This window comes from Ovis canadensis, chromosome 19 (assembly GCF_042477335.2).
Source record: "Ovis canadensis isolate MfBH-ARS-UI-01 breed Bighorn chromosome 19, ARS-UI_OviCan_v2, whole genome shotgun sequence".
NCBI lineage: Eukaryota > Metazoa > Chordata > Mammalia > Artiodactyla > Bovidae > Ovis > Ovis canadensis.
In genome coordinates this window covers 63,896,326-63,916,311 of record NC_091263.1, presented here as the reverse complement: position 1 = coordinate 63,916,311, position 19,986 = coordinate 63,896,326, and the positions used below count along the sequence as shown (strand labels likewise).

Here is a 19,986-nt window from a genome sequence, read left to right as displayed (position 1 = left end):
TGGGGGCCACTCTTCTCTGCAGTGCACAGACTTACTGTGGCGGCTTCTCTTGTTGCGGAACCCGGGCTCTGGTTTTCCCTGGCTTCAGTAGTTGCAGCTCCCAGGCTCTATAGCGTAGGCTCGTTAGTTGTGGTGCGTGGGCTTAGTTGCTTTGAGACTTGTGGGAGCTTCCCAGACCAGGAATCAAACCTGTGTCTCTGCATTGGCGGGCAGATTCTTAGCCACAGGATGATCAGGGAAGTCCACCTCGCCATTTTCTATCCTTAATAATGAGGACTTGATATTTAATCCTAGTTCTGATACTGGCTATTTAACTTGGACAATTTGTTTTTTTTTTTAAGTTTTTATTGGAGTATAGTTGCTTTATAATATTGTATTAGTTTCTGCTGTACAGCAAAATGAATCAGACATCCATTAACGTGTATCTCCTGTTTTTGAATTTCCTTCCCATTTAGGTCACCAAAGAGCACTGAGTAGAGTCCCCTGTGCAGTGCAGTAGGCTCCCATTCGTTAGCTGCTTTATACACAGCAGTGTACATTTGCCCATCCCAGTTTCCCAGCTCATCCCATCACCCCTGCCTGCCTGTAGCCGTGTATGCGCTCTCTACATTTGTGTCTCTGTTTTGGCTTTGGAAATAAGTTTTACATGTACCACTTTTCTAGATTCCACATATAGTCAATATTATATGATATTTTTCTCTCTCTGATTATTTCATTCTGTATGACAATCTCTAGGTCCATCTGCCCACATCTCTGCAGATGGCATGATTTTGTTCCTTTTTATGGCTGAGTAATAATCCCGTGTGTGTGTGTGTGTGTATACACACCACATCTTCATCTGTTTGTCTGTTGATGGACATTTAGGTTGCTTCTGTGACCGGGCTAGTGTAAATAGTGCTGTAGGGGACATTGGGGTGCATGTATCTTTTTTGAATTGTAGTTTTCTCTGCATATATGCCCAGTAGTGGGATTGCTAGGTCATACGGTAGTTCTGTTTTCAGCTTTTTAAGGAACCTCTATACTGTTCTCCACAGTGGCTGTTTGAGTTTACCTTCCCACCAACAGTGCAGAAGGGTTCTCTTTTCTCCACCTCCTCTCCAGCGTTTATTGTTTGTAGATTTTTTGATGATGGCCATTTTGATTGCCATGAGGTGATACCTCATTGTAGTTTCAATTTGCATTTCTCTAATAATTAGTGGTATTGAGCGTGTTTCTTTGTGTTTATTGGCCATCTCTCTGTCTTTGGAGAAATGTCTATTTGGGTCTTCTGCCCATTTTTTGATTGGATGGTTTGTTTTTTGGAAGTTAAGCTGCATGAGCTGTTTATGTATTTTGGAGATTAATCCCTTGTCAGTTGCTTCATTTGCAAATATTTTCTGCCATTCTCAGGGCTGTCTTTTTGTCTTGTTTATGTTTTCTTTGCTGTGCAAAAGCTTTTAAGTTTAATTAGGTCCCATTTGTTTATGTTTGTTTTTATTTTCATTGTAACCCAGGTTTGTTGGTTTTCCTCTTCTGCTCCCTCTGTGGTCTGACCCTCAGAAATCTAGCTCTTTCACTCCCACCACTTGAGGCTGTCCAGGTGACTCGGTTCCATAACCCTGGTTTCATTTCACCCTGGCTTTTGGCCGTGTCTTTCTGGTCGTGTGGGTGAGCAAACGTGCCGTGAACCGAGTCTGCCCCCCAGAGCTGCGCCCAGTGTCGCCACTCGCTCTATGGCTCGGGCAGTTGCCTCACCTCTCTTGATCTTGGCGTCCTCAGTCAGATGGATGGTAGGGCTGGATTAGAGTCTGAAGTCCTGTGCAGCTGTGAGCAGGTGCTTTCAGAAATGTCTTGCTCAGCCTATGTGGGACCACATGCATTATTCTCCCCAAACAAGCTTCTGGCTTTTCCCACCTGGCCTCTCTCAGGAAGCCCATGCTTTCTCCTGTGGCCTTTCCCTCGCATTTGTCCTCAGCATGGGGCCAGTTATTCTGTGGCTAGTTCTTCAGTTAGTCCTGACTTCTGGCTCTTGCTGGAATGTCCCTTTAGCCCTTTTCAGCTTTGCATCTGGATTCACGTTGTTTCCTTTGGCTGTCCTGTTCAAGTCGTTTCCTCTGAGCCTGTGTTGTGGCCAGTTAGACTTCTGACCATCTTTCTAGACTGAGTTCAGGTGAATCCACATTGGAAGTGGTTCTCCCTCTCTCGACTCCCATGACTGGCAGCGCATCAGTGACATTTCACAGTATGCTTGGTACTTCAGGTGTTTGTGTATATACATTTTTCTTGCTTTCCCGTGTATTCTTGAGTATAGGTACCACATTTACATACTGGGTAATTTTTCATCCTACAGTGTCTTGGCACAATTCTTTGTACTAATAGTTTTGCAGTTAATTCCAGTCTTGAAATTCAAAGAATCCTCTGTTTTCCTGTCCTGTCTCAGAGTTGGAGAGATTCTCCAGCTCTTGGGTAATAGTTCAGCTTCTCCAAAGCACAGCTGGTCACACTACATTGTTGTCGTTGCTGTCTTTAGTCGCTAAATTGTGTCCGACTTTGCAACCCTGTGGCCACTGGGGTCCTCTGTCCATGGGATTTCCCATGTGGGAGTGGGTTGCCATTTCCTTCTCAGGGATCTTCCTGACCCAGGGATCAGACTGGCACCCCCTGCCTTGGCAGATGGGCTCTTTCCCGCTGGAGCTGCTGGGGAGGCCCTCGCGCTGCGTGTTATCGTGGAGCAGCTGAAGGGAGTCGTCAGCGTTGATTGGAAGCTGATGCACCACGTGCTGGGCAGTGTGCTTGTTAGTGTATTTTTTCACTTAAAATCTTCTACATGTACTGTTATTCTCGTTTTACAAATAAAGACACCTAGATCTAGAGAAATTAAGTAGCTTCTTTAGCATCCCTTAGCTAGAAAGTGGCAGTGCTGGGACTCTGACCCAAGCCATCTCATCCTGGAGATGAGCCTCATTCTGAACTGGTGTGCTGTTCTTTTGTCCGAAACATGTTTACTGCCAGTTGGCCCTTATATGTTTTATGTTTATTTTCTAGCACTTACCAAATATCTCGCATGGATTTTTTTTTCATTTCTCCCCAGCCACCCAAACCAGCTGTCCCTCTATTGTTCTTTCTGATTCTGGTGAAGGGTATGCCAGACTTCAAGCCCAAGACTCACACGTAGTTTTTCCCTTTCTTTCCTGTGAGTTGTCCCTAGTAATGCCTTATCCCTGTTTCATCCTTTCTGGTTTCTTTCTTCTTCACCCAGGCCCTCCATGTCCAGTCCAGGATTATAATGGCTGACTTTCCTTCCTTCCTTCTCTCATTTTTATATAGTCCTTCTGAAAGGGTTGCCTGTCACCCATCTCTCTCCAGGTAAAAGTCTGTTTTTCCTGTAGTGGGGGGTTCCTAAAAGCCAGTTTTCAAGCTGTGTCACAGTCAACTGTGGGGCCTCTCTTCAAGCATATAAAGTCCTCACTATAATACTGTGAAGCCAGTACTGTTGTTTCCAGTTTACAGATGAGAAAATAGAGGCTCAGTGAGACTGTCACTCTCACAAGATCCCTGCTGTTGGTGGTCTGCGTGTTTTTAACAAACTCCCCAGATTCTGTTGCTCTTGTGGTTTTCGAAAACACCAGGCAGCCTTCAACCCCATTTAGAATGCTTCCCCTACATCTTCTGATTCTCTGTGGTTCCCCCTCCATCTAATGGATCTGACATTCTGTAGATTTTAATCTAGGCCATGCCCACCTTGCTGATGTCTTTCCCGATAGCATCCTCCTGGGCTGGTTCTTCCCTGGCTCTCTGACTCCCTGTCTAGACTCCTTTTCAGTATTCCCTCAAGGTTTGACCTATCCTTGACTTGGTTCCCCCACTTCCTACACTCCCTGAGTATCATCCCTACTTGAGACCTCAGCTACCTGAATGTGACAGGAACACCCAAATCTGTATCTCTGACCCCCAGCCCATTTTCCGGCTGTTTCTGACATTTCACCATTAACACTGTTAGCTGCTCCATCATTTGAGCTGGAACCCTGGATCAAGGACCAGAGCTTGGAGTTAGAAGTCTAGGTTGGAACTGCACTCTCCTACTCTCTCAATAGTATCACCGACTCAGTGGCCATGAATTTGAGCAAACTCCGGGAGATGGTGGCTGACAGAGGAACCTGTCGTGCTGCAGTCCATGAGGTCGAAGAGCTGACCTGACTTAGCGACTCGACAGCAACAGGAACTCTCTAGCTGTGTGTATTTGGCAGGTCACTTAACCTCTCTCAAACTTAGATTCCTTATTTGGAAAGTGGGAATAACATTGCTTTCTTCACGGTATTATTGTGAAGATTCAGTGAGAGAATGTAGGAAAAAACAATCATTGGATCGTGATCTGTGGAGTCCTCCCATGTATATCAAGCTCTGTGATGGATGCTAGGAGATAGTGGTGAGCAAGGCCGCCCTCACGGCCTGCTTGGCTGCCGTAGTCTTACTGGCTTTGCCTCCTTGGTGTCTGAGATTCCCTTTTTTCTCCTTTCACCTTGCCACTATGTTAGTTCAGGGTCTCCTCACCTTTTGCCCAGACTTACAACTGCTTCCTGCTTAGCCTCCTTGCCTCCACAGAGCTACCAGTGTTCGTTTTAAATTGGGAATTCAGCTCTTTTCCGGTTATCGCGGCGTAGAGAACTATGAGCAGCAAAGTCTCCCGCGACACCCTCTACGAGGCAGTGCGGGAAGTCCTGCACGGGAACCAGCGCAAGTGCAGAAAGTTTTTGGAGACAGTGGAGTTTCAGATCAGCCTGAAGAACTATGACCCTCAGAAGGACAAACGTTTCTCAGGCACCGTCAGGCTTAAGCCTGCTCCCCGCCCCAAGTTCTCCGTGTGTGTCTTGGGGGACCAGCAGCATTGTGATGAGGCCAAGGCTGTGGATATCCCCCACATGGACATCGAGGCACTGAAAAAATTCAACAAGAATAAGAAACTGGTCAAGAAGCTGGCCAAGAAATATGATGCCTTTTTGGCTTCAGAGTCTCTGATCAAGCAGATCCCCCGAATCCTGGGCCCAGGCCTGAACAAGGCTGGCAAGTTCCCTTCCTTGCTGACCCACAATGAGAACATGGTGGCCAAAGTTGATGAAGTGAAGTCCACGATCAAGTTCCAGATGAAGAAGGTGCTGTGTCTGGCAGTGGCTGTTGGCCACGTGAAGATGACAGATGATGAGCTTGTGTACAACATCCACTTAGCTGTCAACTTCCTGGTATCATTGCTCAAGAAAAATTGGCAGAACGTCAGGGCCTTGTACATTAAGAGCACCATGGGCAAGCCCCAGCGTCTGTACTGAGGCACAGCTTAATAAACCATACTAAACCATCAAAAAAAAAAAAAATTGGGGGAATTCAAATGACACCTCCCTGCTTGAGATCCTTCAGTGGGGTTCCCACTGGGGGCACACGGACTGTAGGGAGGATTGCATGGAGATAGACACTGAGTCCGCTTCTGAGCTCAGCAGAGAAGCGCTCAATGGCATAACAGTTATGTCTGCCAGGGGTGCAGACAGAAAGTGGTGCCAAGTGCCACATATTTGCCAGTCCTTATATAGGACAAAGTTCAGACTCTAAACACGGTCCTCAGGACACTGCTGGATCGGGATCCGGCCTACTTCTCATCTCTCGCAATTTCCTCATGAGCTCCCCAGCTGCTAGTCCTGCAGAACTGTACTCCTGCATATCTCCCTCTCTCTGAATGACTTTCTCAGTCTCTTCTTAAGGAAAGCTCCGTTTGCCCTGTGACGTTCAGATCTGTTGCCTCCTCTGGGAAGTCGTCACCACCCTTTCTCAGCAAAATCATTTCCTCTGCCCTATAGAGCCTTTTCCTCCCTCCTTACCTCCTCCCTTCCTCCTTCCCACCTCGCTCCCTCCTTTCCTTCCTTCTTCCTTAGTATAATTCACATACTATAAATTTCCACCATTTTTAAGTATTTAATTCAGTGATTTTTGTTACATCACAAGATTATGCACCTATCACTACTATATAATTCCAGAACATTTCTTTTCTACAAAAAGAAACTTGTACTCATTAAGCAGTCACTCCCTCTTCTCCCTTCTCCCTATCCCCTGGTAATGGCTAATCTACTGTCTGTTTCAGTGGTTTTGCCTATTCTAGGCGTTTCAGATACATGGGCTCATACAATATGTGGCCGTCTGTGACTGGCTTGTTTCACTTAGCATAATGTTTTCAAAACTTGCCCATGTTAGTACTTCATTTCCTTTTATTGCTTGATAATATTCCACTCTATGGATATGCTATATGCATTTTATCTATCTAGTCATCAGTTGTTGGAAGAAAAACTTTGGCCATACATTGTACTTTGGCTTCCCTAGTGGCTCAGGCAGTAAAGAATCCACCTGCATTGCAGGAGACCTGGGTTCGATCCCTGGGTCAGGAAGATGCCCTGGAGAAGGCAATGGCAAGCCGCTCCAGTATTCTTGCTTGGAGAATCCCATGGACAGAGGAGCCTGGTGGCTGCAGTCCATGGGGTTGCAAAGAGTCAGACACGACTGAGTAACACTTTCACTTTCTTTCATGCTCGTGGTGTGTGTTTACATGTCTGTGTCAGTTGACTGGATGATTCCTGGAGGGCTCCAGTCTTCACTCTATGAACAGGTTCTCTCATCTCTGGATCTCCAGTACTTGCCAGTACTGGCCAGTAGTAGATGCTTAATGATGAGTCATTTTATCTCCTTTTCCAGAAAACTTAGAAATATTTTCTGCCTTTTCAGCACTTCTCAGATCCAAGTCATGGTTCCTGTGTGGAATGTCTTCTCCCCTCTGCACTTATCTAAGTGAGCCTTGCTTCTGGGGTTGTCTCAAGGTCTGCTTCCTCCAGGAAGCCTTCTAACAGCATTTAAACCTCAATCTCTGTTGCTTTCTTCTCGGAACTCTGGTATATTTGGGATCTCTATCATTCATTAGGCTCTTGTAGTCTTACCTGTCTTACCTTAAGTAGGTTGACACTAAGCCCAACAACACTTAAGATTCCCTTTTTGCACTCCCAGTACAGAGGTGCTGTAATTAATGTAATGGAATTATATCTAACCTTTTACCTTGCTTAAATTCAATCATGCACTTTACAAATGAAGACAGAAAGTAACGAATAATGGTTTAAATAATGGGATAATTTATACTCACCATTTTACTCAGTGAGTGAGTACCCAAAGGCAGTGGATGCAGTCGGTGTTGTTACAGTTAAAATGATTGACACAACCTATAAATGTCAAGGATTCTTGATCACTGTTTAGGTGGTTTGAAGCTGAGTTGGACGTATTCAGTAGTAGGGCGGCAGGGAGGAAGAATTGAACGTCCATGAAGAATTGCTGAACCAGTTCAGGCAGCAAAATACATGAAGGGTTAATTTCTGAATGTTATACTCCTTTGGAAATATTTCTGGTGTATACATTTATAGAAAATAGACTTCCAAAAAAAAATTTTTTTTTAATAAAAAAAAAAAGAAAATAGACTTCCCTGGTGGCTCATATGGTAAAGAATCTGCCTGCAGTGGAGGAGACCCGGGTTCGATCCCTGAGTGAGGAAGATCCCCTGGAGAAGGGAATGGCTGCCCTCTCCAGTATTCTTGCCTGGAGAATTCCATGGACAGAGGAGCCTGGTGAGCTACAGTCCATGGGGTTGCAAAGAGACAGGACTAAGCAACTAACACTTTCACTTTCTCTGGGAATACATACAGAAAACTATTCATACAGTATTTTTGTGGACAATCGGAAAGGCCTTTGAAGGATAATTCTGACAATGGATGATCTTTTTTACGTGCTGCTTTAGGCCCTCATGTGAACCCTAGCTAGGACGGGATCTCTGTGGCAGATAGTCGGTGAGCTGTGGTTGGCAGTGTGAGGGCTTGCCTGTTGGTCACTGGATGTGGCTACCGATAGGAGCAGTCACAGCCTGAAAATACGATGCTGCTCAGGATGGGGGTGAGGCCAAACAGGATTTGTTCACTGATGACTTCGTAGAGGGAGAATACATGTATAAAGATATTGGTCTTACAGTTATAAAGTCATATATCCATTTATTGTAAAACAAAAGAATAAAGAAGAAAATAATACCTTTTTTGGTAAAACTGTCACCCAGAGATAAAAATGTTTAATAACCTTTTGGTGCTTTTCCTCGTCTTTTTTTTTTTTTTTTTTTAGCTATGCATATATATACTTGCAAGTGTGTAATTCTGTTTTTAAAACTGGGATCTAAATGCTTATTAAGTTGTTTTTCCACTTGTTATACAACATTATACTGTTAAGATGGTCTTGAAAATCTACCTCTGAAATTTGCTCTACTGTATCTATTTTATGTTCTCAAAAAGACTTTTCCTGATAGGTCGGAAGATCTTCGGCAGAGCCATGTATTCTTGTATTGATGGATTTGCTCATGAGCTTCTCCAGAACTGTCTTGCACGTTCTGGTTAGGGCAAGCTGCTCACTGCAGATTCCTCTGTCGGAGACTTGTGACCTGATCTCATCTGTCAGCTGCCCCTGTTAGACCTGCCCTTCTAATGACTCTGCAGTAGATATTTCAGATTAAGTGTTTATAAACAGTTTGTTTTAGATGTTTAGAGGAAGGCTTGTGGCATTTTTTGTTATTGTTATCAAAACCATGTGCTGTGGCAGCATCTTAATGAACAATTCCATGTCAAGGGCATTTTGGCAAGTTTTTCTCCTTTGAAGATTCATTTCTCTTCATATTCCATAAGTGAAAGTAGCAACTAATACCTTGTGACATGTACAGTCAGTACAGTTCTTATAAGAAACCAAATCTATGAATCAGTTGCAGCATCAATAAATTAGCCTGTTGAAGTAGAAACTGTTACTCTTTCATATATAATGTGTTTGAATTTTGTTTCCAATGATAGTCTTCCTTCCCCAGTTTGTCTCTCTCCAGCTGCCTAACCTCTTCTAAGGGATCTTGAATCTTAAATGTGAACAGATTATTTAGTTTGTCCTGCTAATGTAAAGTTTATCTTTGGCATAGCAGGGAGACAATCTGTGTTTCAGATAACTGTTCATTTAGTAACTTCGGTGTCTTGGTATGTTTTGCCTCCCCTGCCTGCTTCAGAACTGGTGCATTCTAGAGTCTTCCTTGGTTCCCTTTTTGAGCTAAGGGTTGGCCTTTTGCTGTGGTTTTTTCTGGCTGTCTCGGTGTCTTTCCTTCCCTACTATTGTATCCACTCATTGTTTAAAGACTTGGTTTATCCAGTTTTGTCTAGGAGGAATGCCTGTTTTCTGGGCTTGGGGCCAAGTTTTTCTTACTTAACTTTCGGATAAAACTGCGGCATCCCAGCTGTTGTTTCCAGAGTTGAACTCTCTGAAACCAGTTATATTTGTTTGGAGACCAGATAGCACATTTTATGGTAGAAGATGTTACATACATTTTGGAAATAAAAATAGGTTCTCCCTAAATGGGCCATTGGTTGCCTATATGAGAACCAACACACTGATGGGTTTTGTACAGTCTCAGCTACCAAGGCTTCAGGTGGGCTGGAGCTGAGATAAGGCTGTAGTGTTTTCACGAGAGACACTGTAAAAGAAGCTGCACGTCTGCATAGGATTCGTTTGTGTTAAGTTATTGAATCCTTGTCATGTTGCTGGGTCGCATACTGCACGAACGCTTCCAGCACCTGAAGTGTGGGTGTCATTACCCCAAATGAGGGAAAAGTAAATAATTCGCTCCAGTTAGCTAGAGTCTCTCTGACATCCAAGAGTTCCCTCTCCGTGAGAGCAGTGCTGATACTAACAGCGAGGCTGTGCTGGAGCATCTGGTCTCCAGTCTAGGCTGGTGTCCGAGGGGGAGGTGACGGCAGCTCCTTAGGCCCCATTAGGGAAACCTGGAAGAGGCCTCACGGGTCTTTTACTCTTTCACTGGGGCTTGAAGAACAGTACCCTGCTAGCCCTTTACCTCCTGATAGTTCTCAAATCTGATCTTTCCTCTGTTTTTTTTTTTTTTTTGCATTTTTACTGGCTATTTCCCGTCTCTTCATATTCCATTTCATCTAGCAAATATTTCTTCCAGGTCATGTTTTGAGTGCTTACACTGTGCAAAAACCGAACTGTGTAACTTCACAGTACGCTTTACATTTATGTTCATTCACCACCTTCTCCTTTAATAATCCTTGAAGGTAAGGAATGCCTCCGTTTTTGGAGTGTGGCATCTATGGCCCTGAGGGGTGACTTGCCTGGGGCGGCACTGAAAAATGCGTGGGATTCCAACTTGAAACTGCGTATTCCTGTGCTTTTATATTCTATATTCTGTGGTGCAGAGGGATGTTTATAGTACCCAGAGCTGGTCATCTTATTTTGGTCTTCTTGTAGGATAATATCCAGTCTCAACAGGGTGCTCGGTGATCTAGATCCTGTTGCATTTCCGAGTTTGGTTTTGACTCTTCCCCCGTACTTCCTGCTTTATGCTCCAGTAATGCAGTCTTCTTGGATTTGTTTGATTTCACGTCTGCTTTTGTCTATCACTGGTTGTTCACACAGTCGCACCTTTGAGCCTCCTCGTCTCTGTTTGTCTTCAGCATCTCCTCCCCGCCCCACCCCGCCCCGTCCCGTGTGTGCTCGGCCTTTTCAGCCATGTCTGCCTCTTTGCGACCCCATGGACTGCAGCCTGCCAGGCTCCTCTGGGATTCTCCAGGCAAGAACACCAGAGTGGCTTGCCATGCCCTCCTCCAGGGCATCTTCCTGACCCAGGGATGGAACCCACATTGTTGGCAGGTGGTTCTTTACCACTAGTGCCACCTGGAAAGCCCTACCTGCCCCACATTACCTAACTCTGTCCAAATCTTTCTTCAGAACTCACTTTGGGCCTCATTCCTCTTAATGCTTGATCTGTCCTGACCTGTGTTTCCTCCTTATCTTTGTGTCCCTGGTAGATGATAGTTGTTTAGTATGTTTTGGTTGAGCTGAGTAGAATTTTGGAAAGTATCGCTGTCTGGAAAAAGATGTTCAAAGACCACCAAAGCTTCTTGTTGAGCTGTTTTGTCAATTTTAATAACTTAGTTAAGGGTCAGTTTCTGACATGAGGAATGGAACTTCTTATTAAAAACAGCCCAAGGTTTTTCTGAGTTTTGGCATTTGGATGTGTTAGAACTATCTTTGTGGAACCATCTTTTCCCTCCCTTTTCAAATTGGACCTCCATTGCTATTCACTCTCCTTTGTTAACTAGTACCCTGACTAGGAGGCTGAATCTTTAGATGATGGATTTGGTTTCATATGGTGTGTGCACTTTGCAAGTATTGGCTCTCAGTCATCATCGCTTCTCTTTCTCTGAAGCTTTATAGAACAGCCTGATTCTAGATTTCAGAGCCTCTTTATGTCAGGGTACAGAGAATGTGCATCTTAGTAAAAGAACTTGGTTTCTAAGTCATGGTTTTTGCATATCCCTACCCCCTGCCCCCTTGTGTTTATCAAAAGTCAACAGTCAGCAGTTCGAATGTAAAATACCATAGTTTTTCCTTCATCGTTTTGCTAAGATGTTATTGCTTTCAAACTCTTTTCTGTGCATAAGCATTCAGTAGTATCTTTAGTGAATTTTAACTGATTGTTAAGTCTGCTGATAAAGTACTGACTTTCCCTGATATTGGAAAAGGCCCAGGTGTGGGAGGATTAGTTACTTGCTCAGTAGAATATCAGCTTGTCCTCTACAGATGATGATCCCTTTTTCTTCACTGAGGTTCCTCTCATGTAATTCTCTAAATATGCTGTTGTTATTTTCAAATCTTCCTTAAGAGTCAATTACTTCCTGTTGTTTAGAGGCAGCCCAGAGGAGACAACTTTTGGAAAGCAAAATTAAATAATCAGTTCACCTTCTGATGGGCTTTTCAGGGTTTGTGAGCTGGTTATAGCATCTTTATCCCAATATTAATGTGTTGTATATATACAAGCCTTCTGAAGTGTTTGAAACTGCTGCCAGAACCTGGTAAGAACTCAGGAAATCCACAAATCAGGAGTAGCTTCCCCAAAGCAGTGAAGCAATCTGTCTGTCTCCCTTACACAGGGAACAAATGCCCACTATGGGCCACAATTAGCAGAATGTGGTAGATTTGGGATTCTCCTTTCGATGTAACTGAGAGTGTGAGATTTGTTACCTAGGATGCCTAATCAAATACAGAGTGAGGAGTTAGAAATAGATGGCGTAGAGCCGAAGTGTAAGAGATGTTCTTGGAGTCCACCCTTTCCTTTAACCCTCTAGAGAAGAGGCAATTTAATAATATTAGGATTCAGTAAATCTAGGTATATGTGGCTTCTTGGGTAAACCAGATATAACCTGTTGAAGAAACTAGCCCAGATATGATATTATAAAGAGGGGGTAAAAAAGAGTTAAAAGGGAGCAGCCACAGCTTTGTGGAGCATATAGTGTGTGTTTATAATAGGACGTTGTTAGGAAATACGAGGATCGTGTGTTTGATTCCTTGTTACAAATCCGAATGAAGGAAGCTTTATTTCTTCCCATTTTGTTGATGATAGTGGAGGGTGTAGGACGCCTGAAGGCAGTGTCCAGAGAGGAGAACAAAGGGGACTTTTCCCTCCTGTCCAGCGCAGTCTCGGATGCTTTGGGAAGTCTACATAACTTGCCAGGATTGAGCTTCATGAACGTATAAAGGTTGTGCTTCCTCAGGCTCAGGTTCTCTTCTGTTGAGATTCAGACCTTTTGTCTATAGAGTTGCTTAACACCCAGTGCCCATTGGCCCCACTTCTTTTGTTTTTGAGGAGAAGAGGCTTTGAGGCAACAGTACTATCAGTTTTCTGGGCAGGTAACTGGCCTACCCCAGGAATGGTCCCCTTGTCTGTCAGGCTGCGGAGCAGAAGGGAGCCTTTGTCCTTCTGATACATCCCTGCATGGGTGTTCTCTCTTCACGGTGCAGGTAGAGCTTTAGGAATCTGGCCCTCTCGACTCTTGCTTTTGTGAGTAGTCCCTCCTCTGTACTTTTGAATTATGAGCTCATCTTCAATAAGGCTTTATCTTAGTGGTCCTGGTTGAGGTATATCCAAGAGATATTATAAATTTACTTCTAGGCAATGCAGAAGCATCCCTTGCTTGGGACCACTTTAGTTTTGGTTAATTTCTTAGACCATGTAAGTAAGTAAGTATGTAAGTATGTATTTCAACCTCAGACTGGTTTGAGGGCAGTCCTAGTTACAGACTCCCATTGGACATCTTTTTTTCTCCCTCCAACCTAAATTGACACAAGATTTTATGTTGTCTTCTGTGTTGGTGGTTAGATTTTTTTTTCCACCTAGACCACTGTTTCATGAGAGTATATATAGAGGTCTCAGTCCCTTCTTTTCAGCTTCTTTGAACCCAGGGTATTATTTCTGTGTCTCCCTGCTCCACCCCGTCCCCAAGACTGATACCCTCCTCTTCACCTAGGACCGCTATAGTGAGAGAGCTCATGGTTTTTGTGGTTCCAGTTTGCCTTTCGTTGTTGGTTCTTGGGGGTTTCTCTTACTTGCTGTGTGGGAATAGTTGTGCATGCAGAATGGATGCTGATTATAATTTCCTCCATATTTCCAGATGCTTCGCAGTGAGAAAATTGCAGGCTCTCTTCCACTGCCAAGGGGCCAAGCAGGACGTCCTCGTCCAACTTGGTAGATGTACTTTGCTCATTGCGTTGCACTCTTCCTGGTTTCCACCAGCTGGTTTCTAGGGCTGTTGACCTGAAATCTTCCTCTGGTGCAGTCCTACACTCGAGACTGTGGTATACCCAATAGTCAAGCTCTCACTCTCAGTTAATCATTTCTTTCTCAGATAATTTTATGGGCTTTTGCTGCAAAAGTGGAATCAGCAGGGAAGCTATAAAGTGGCACACTTAGTGTTGGTTTGTGTTCTTTCTGAAATTTGAAATGGAGCGCATTTCGCAGTTCTTGATCAAGATAACAGCAGCACTAATTGTATTTAAAACTGCGTAGGTTCTTTCCATCCTTCTGTGTGAGTGGCATCTTTTAGAAGCCAAGTTCAAAGTGTATAATTATTTTTAAAATGTCAACATTTTATTTACCCTAAAGAGTAAAATACAGCTTGTATTAATGTAATACTAGTATCAGGTCAAAAACCTAAGTAGAGGCCTGCCTACTTTGCCTTATCCACACTGGTACACAAATAATCACATGGGCTTCACCAAGAGCAGAACTGTCTTAAATTGGAATATGAAGAGGCCCACCTGTCAGAATTGTTTGTTATGGAAGCCAGTGGTTTTATTTGTAGTTAATGGAGAGATGACGAGGAGAGTGTGGAAATGGCTGTGATGTAGGGTGTTTAGTTCTTTTCTCTGTTAGCATGGCCGAGTGGCAGCCTCTAACCCTGGGTTCAGAATGCTCTGCAGATGAGCCATTGACTTAGCTGGGCCTTTTGTTCAGCCTCACTGTTATGTAACAATGAGTTGCACTCCTTTTTCTTGTGTTTTGTGGTGAGCAGGAGAGAAAATTAGCTCCCTATCCTGTCATTTTTCTATTAACCACTCCCCTTCTCTTTTGGGGGCATTTTCATTTTGGCTGCAGCGTAGGGGCAGTGTCCACTTGAGAATAGGTCACAAGAATACTTAATGACTGCTTGTTGGCTGAATGACTGGAAGATTGGAACTTTACTCACCTTCTTTCCCAAATGCAGGCCTGGAAACCCTGTCCTTGAGATCTGGCAGTTGGCTCTAGGTGTTCCACCTTTATTCCTGTCTCTCAGTCACCTAGGTTGTTCTTGGGTGGTGGTGTTTAGCTTTCTTCACTCTCAGCCGCCTAGGTTGTTCTTGGGTGGTGGTGGCCAACTGCTGTAAGTTGGCAGTTGGCACAGTGAGTGCTGATGAGGCGGAAGTTTGAGGTCTAATCCCAGGGCAGCGCCTCACCCTGGTTTGAGAGAAACCATGCTGCCCAGACTGTACTGTTAACTGGACGAGGGTAATGAGTGTCCTTGGGTACTTGATGTGTTTAGGGCAGATGGTTAACGTAATTAGGGGAGAAAAATGTATTGTAAATCTCCTGATGGGACAGTAATGTCATTTTTCATTTTTGTATTAGAGATGTAATTTTAAATTAGAATTAGGTTTGATTAGGTATTTGTTATTTGTTCAAATGCTACAGACATCTTTGATGTCCAGAAATGACATTTTTGTTGTTTCTGTTTTGGATTCCTACGGCTTCTTGCTCTACATCTAAATTTTCCTTTTCGAGGCATGTATTTATATCACCCCCACAGTGCCTGGCACAGTGTCTTTATCATAGGAGATGCCTAAGCTTTGGCCTGAATGAATTGCCGGCCCTTTGACCATTCTTTCAGCAAATAACTGTCGGTCACTTTTTCCTTTAAAATATTTCCTTAAGCTTTTATTTCATCCCTTCATCGCCACTATCATGACAATATCTCCTTGCCATAATGTCACTGTGTGAATTGTTTTGTTCTCTCCATTGTATCACCTCTCATTTGGGAGATTGAAGTTTGGTCTTGTCTCCATGGAATGGCATCTTTATCTGAAGAGTGATGGGAGGCACACAGGTCATCTTCTAGTCTCTGACACATGGCCCTTCTTCCCAGTGGTTAGTATCCATTGTTTTCGGCTTACAGAAGTGAGGGTTTCCTGTGGGTTCTCTTCTTACTTGCAAAATCTGTAGCCTGAGTTTGTCCAGACTCCATGTGCTTTTCCCCAGAGACATTATAGGAGTATTAATTTGAAAGAAGAAGCCTTTTTTCCTACTTTACTGTGTTGGCTTTAGGTCAGATGCACACTTTTTCCCACTTAGCTTTGCTAAGATTTGGCTGTCACTGGTTTCTTCAGTGTTTATTTCCAGTGTTAGACTAGAGAAGAGACTTAGAGTGCAAATTTATTTAGGTTAACTCTGATTCAGTGGTGAATCTTAAACTACATATTTTTACAGTGTTGTAGTGAGAGAGCAGGTGTGTGTGTCTGTGTCTGTGTGTGTGAGAGCCTAAGCCTGGGCACATAACCTTGGCCATAAAGGACCAGTGAGACACGGAATGCAGATTGATGACATAAGTCTCCTTAGAAATAGTTCTGAACTGGGCCACCTCTACACAGAGGGAGGGCAAGCTAGCGCATCCAATTTCTACCTGCCTGTGGGGTACTGTTTGTTTCTGCCATTGCTCAGCGCTAGAGCCTTCCAGGGGGAACCCAAGTGAGATTTGCCTCAGAGATAGTTCCAGTTGTTGGCTGGGCTCAGGGGAAGAGGGAGGGACGCCTGCCCCCCAGCGAGAGGACATACTGTCTGTTCATGATGATCCTAGGAGGCTAATTAGCCTTTTTAACCCTAAGTTCTTGTGTCTTAAAGGAAAGGAAGTTTGTTACTAATTTTCTAAGGAGAATAGTTAGCTAGGTGATCTTGTCGAATCTGTACTTTGAAATAAGATATTTTTGTATTTGTTAAATGTTTAAATCTGGAGAACCAGGAATAGATGGTTCTGTTCCCTTCCTTGTTAACTGTCTTTTAGATTATCTGTTTACTTTTACCCCTAAATGCTTGATTGTATGTTTCCTAAAGACATTTTCTTCTGTAACCACGGAACAGTCCTCACAGTCAGGAAATCAAATACTGGTACGCTGCTGTTATCTAATCCATAGTCCATCTAATCCCTAGTCCATCAACTGTTGTTCTCAGTGCTGGCTCTTCTAGCTATTTTCTTCTCCAGGTCTAAGACCCAGTGTTGCATATAGTCTCCTTCAACCTGAAAGTCCTTAGAGAATTACTTTACATATGTGGTGAGATGTACACAGCTAGTCCTAGGAGGCTCTCGGTTCTCGACTTCTGATCCTGACTTCCCCGTGCACTCTAGAGAAAGGTGGTGCCACCTTCAGAGTACAGGGATTGTGTTTGAGTGGAACTCATTAGTGTAATTCAAGTCTGCCACATTTTCATAGCTGTTAATAGGCTTGGTTGTCTTTAGTGGGTATGTTGGCCAAGGGAGGGAGACATATCTAATAGACAGGTGATGGTTAGACTCTGTATGTATTTTTGTTTCTTTTTCTGTGTGCTTAGTCAGTCGTGTCCAGCTTTTTGCGACCCCATGGACTGTAGTCCACCAGGCTCCTCTATCCATGGGGAGTCTCCCAGCAAGAATACTGGAGTGGATTGCCATGCCCTCCTCCAGGGGATCTTCCCAACCCAGGGATCTAACCCGGGTCTCCCACATTGCAGGTGGATTCTTCACCGTCTAAGCTACCAGGGAAGCCCTTGTTTTTCTATGCTTATTTTAAATTGCTTAGGTCACTAAATGATCCTCCTTGGTTCCACTCATTTTTTTCCTGATTCTCAGAATCAGTTTTTATTATTCAGTGAAAATGTGGAAAATGGTGTTGATAACAGATTTGGTTTTATCTATGGTTCTTTTTTTCCTTTGTTCTTTGAGGGGTGAACTCACTATGGATTCCCGTTTACAAATTCATGTATCATGTAATTACTAATCTAAGTCAACTGGAAAGTGACATTTAGTTGTTTAAAGGCACAGGTTACCTGTTGCATTGCAGTAAATGCCACACTTTATTTTTGCACGTGGGAAATCAAGAAATAATGCATTTTTAAATTTTCTGTTGCTCTTTGCAGATAGAAGTTCTTGTGATTTTGTCACTTATAAGTCTTTGTGACCCTGAGATGTTTCCCAGCACCGATGACCAATTCTCTGATTCTCTGGATCCAAGCTTGGTGTTCAGCAATTCAGTTTTCATGCTAACTACTCAGAGTTAGTGCGGACTCTACAGGGTGAGGACAGTCCCACAGAACTGCCCCTGCGTCACATCCCAGTCACGAGTGTCCTTGACTGACTGACTATAAATCAGAGGTTCCTACGAGCCCCTCTTAGGTTCAAACATTTGCGAGAACGATTCATGGAACTCAAGACTATACGTGTGTTTACTGGCGTATTGTAAAGGATACAACTCAAGCACAGCCAAATGGAAGTGAAGCGTAGGACAAGGTATGGGAGGAGGTGTTGCCGTACACCAGTGCCCTTTCTAGGTGCCACCCTCCCAGCACCTCGGTGTGTTCACTGATCCAGAAGCCCTCTGGATCTCAGTGTTCAGGGGGTTTCATAGAATTTCATCTCCAGCTCCCTGCCCCCATCTTGGAGCTTGGTGGGTGAGGCTGAAAGTTCTTTCTGGTCATTTGGTCTTACTGCTGGCCAGTCCCATCCTGAGGCATTCTAGGGATCCCACTCTAGAAATTCACTAACCTAAATTCAGGTCTGGTCAAAAGGGGCTCGGTAAGAATAACAAAAGACACTCCTGTCATTCAGAAAATTCCACAGGTTTTGGGAGCCCTGTGCTGGGAACCAGGGGCAAAGACCAAATGTATTTTTGTATTGTTGCATAGGCACTGTAAGGTGTCTGCCCCTGAGTAGCATTACCATTCATTTTAGAACTGTGAGAACTGGAAGCAGAAGAGTTTACCTATGTCATTGCGGAGCTAAGCGCACAGAGTGCCCGTGTCACTGACAAAGCCAAAGTGGAAAAACTTGAGTAGCTATAGAAATACAGTTTGTGAGTACATAACGCAAAATAAGTTACACATTAGAGATTTTATTTATAGTAGGCAGCAATTTTGGAAAAACCACAGTATATAGCCTGTATATGAGGTAGGTATAACTTTTTTAAAATAAATGATTATTGAAAATCTAAAGTGACCAACATCAATTCAGAAAATTAGTGGCTATATTATGGAAGGATTCAGGTAAGGGTCCCCGCTGTAGTCTTATTTGTAAAAACTCTGATTTGTTGAAATGCTACTTGGATAGAGCTTTTCAGGATTGTGTCTGGTGGGTAGATTGACTAGATACAGAGATGTCTTGACCAGAATTTATGCTGAATGTTTGCAGGCCTGTGAGGGGTGAATGAGCCATCCCTCACTCTGCACAGCTTATGCTTGTCTGGGTTTGAAGCACACAGGCTGAGCTCTGTGGCTTCATGATAGATTTCTTGGAAAGGGAGGGGTCTTAGGAGAGGGGGTGGTCTCAGAGGGCTCAGGGAAGAGGCTGGTGAGAGGACTGGAGGCAGTTGTGGTGGGACATCAAGCATGATTTGGATTCTCTCCAAGCCTCTTCAGTCTCACCATCCAGTAGATAAACCTGACTTGCTTTCAGGTTCATCTGAACTGGGCTGGCTTAGGCTCCAGGGAGCCTCGGGTAAGTGGGCCATCCATGCCCCTGCCAAGTTGGTCCTTATCTCTGAAATCCCTGTTTTAAGAAGTCAGAGCTGTGTGGAAGAGATACAGGGCTCACGAGTTGAATGGTGACATATTTAGCCAGAATTGCATTTATTCTTGCCTCATGCCCTGCATTTAGAGATCCAGGGATCTTAACTTTTTTTTCCACCCTCAGATTACACAGATCTGATGTTTTAACATATGTGGAGTGCGTGTGTGTGAGCGAGGGACTTTTTTCCAGAACCCACATTTCTCTCGGGAGCAGTGTCTATGTCACACAGGCTTCTCATAGCCAAATCTGTCATCCCTGTTTTAGCTCCTGTCTTCCCAGCTCAATTGTTCGTTCTCTTTCTCTCTCTCTCCCCTCCTCCCTTCCCCCTTCCCTCCGTTCACCCTCCCCCCACCCCCGCTTTTTTTTTTTTCAGCTGACTCCATGGAGAATGAAATGAATCTTTTATTTGCTCCCCTCAGCAGTGGCCTTCTAGGGCTTAACTCCCACTTATTCAAAACTCCTGGGATTGACTCTTGCAGGGATGTGCTTCTCAGTAACTTCTTGGATGAAGGGCATGAGCCAAGGGGGATTTACGAGGAGGGCAGTGTACCTCAGCCCTTGGCTATTTTAAAGGGAGAGTGGATAGCTGAGATTCAGTGGTAAAAGTGAAAATTTGACTTTGCAAATGTAGCATTGGTCTTCCCTGGTGGCTCAGCAGTAAGGAATCCGCCTGCTGTGCAGGAGACTTGTAGGAGACACGGGTTTGATCCCTAGGTCAGGAACATCCTCATGAGTATGAAATGGCAACTCACTCCTGTGTTCTTACCTGGGGTATGCT

General features: G+C 44.0%; 1 protein-coding gene and 1 pseudogene across 1 annotated transcript in view; both read left to right on the top strand.

Annotated features, from left to right (window-relative positions):
- Positions 1–19,986, top strand: part of RAD54L2 (RAD54 like 2) — an 86,184-nt gene that overhangs the window by 8,378 nt on the left and 57,820 nt on the right. The gene's annotated exons all lie outside the window — the stretch shown is intronic.
- On the top strand, positions 392–8,064 carry LOC138424346 (large ribosomal subunit protein uL1 pseudogene; annotated as a pseudogene).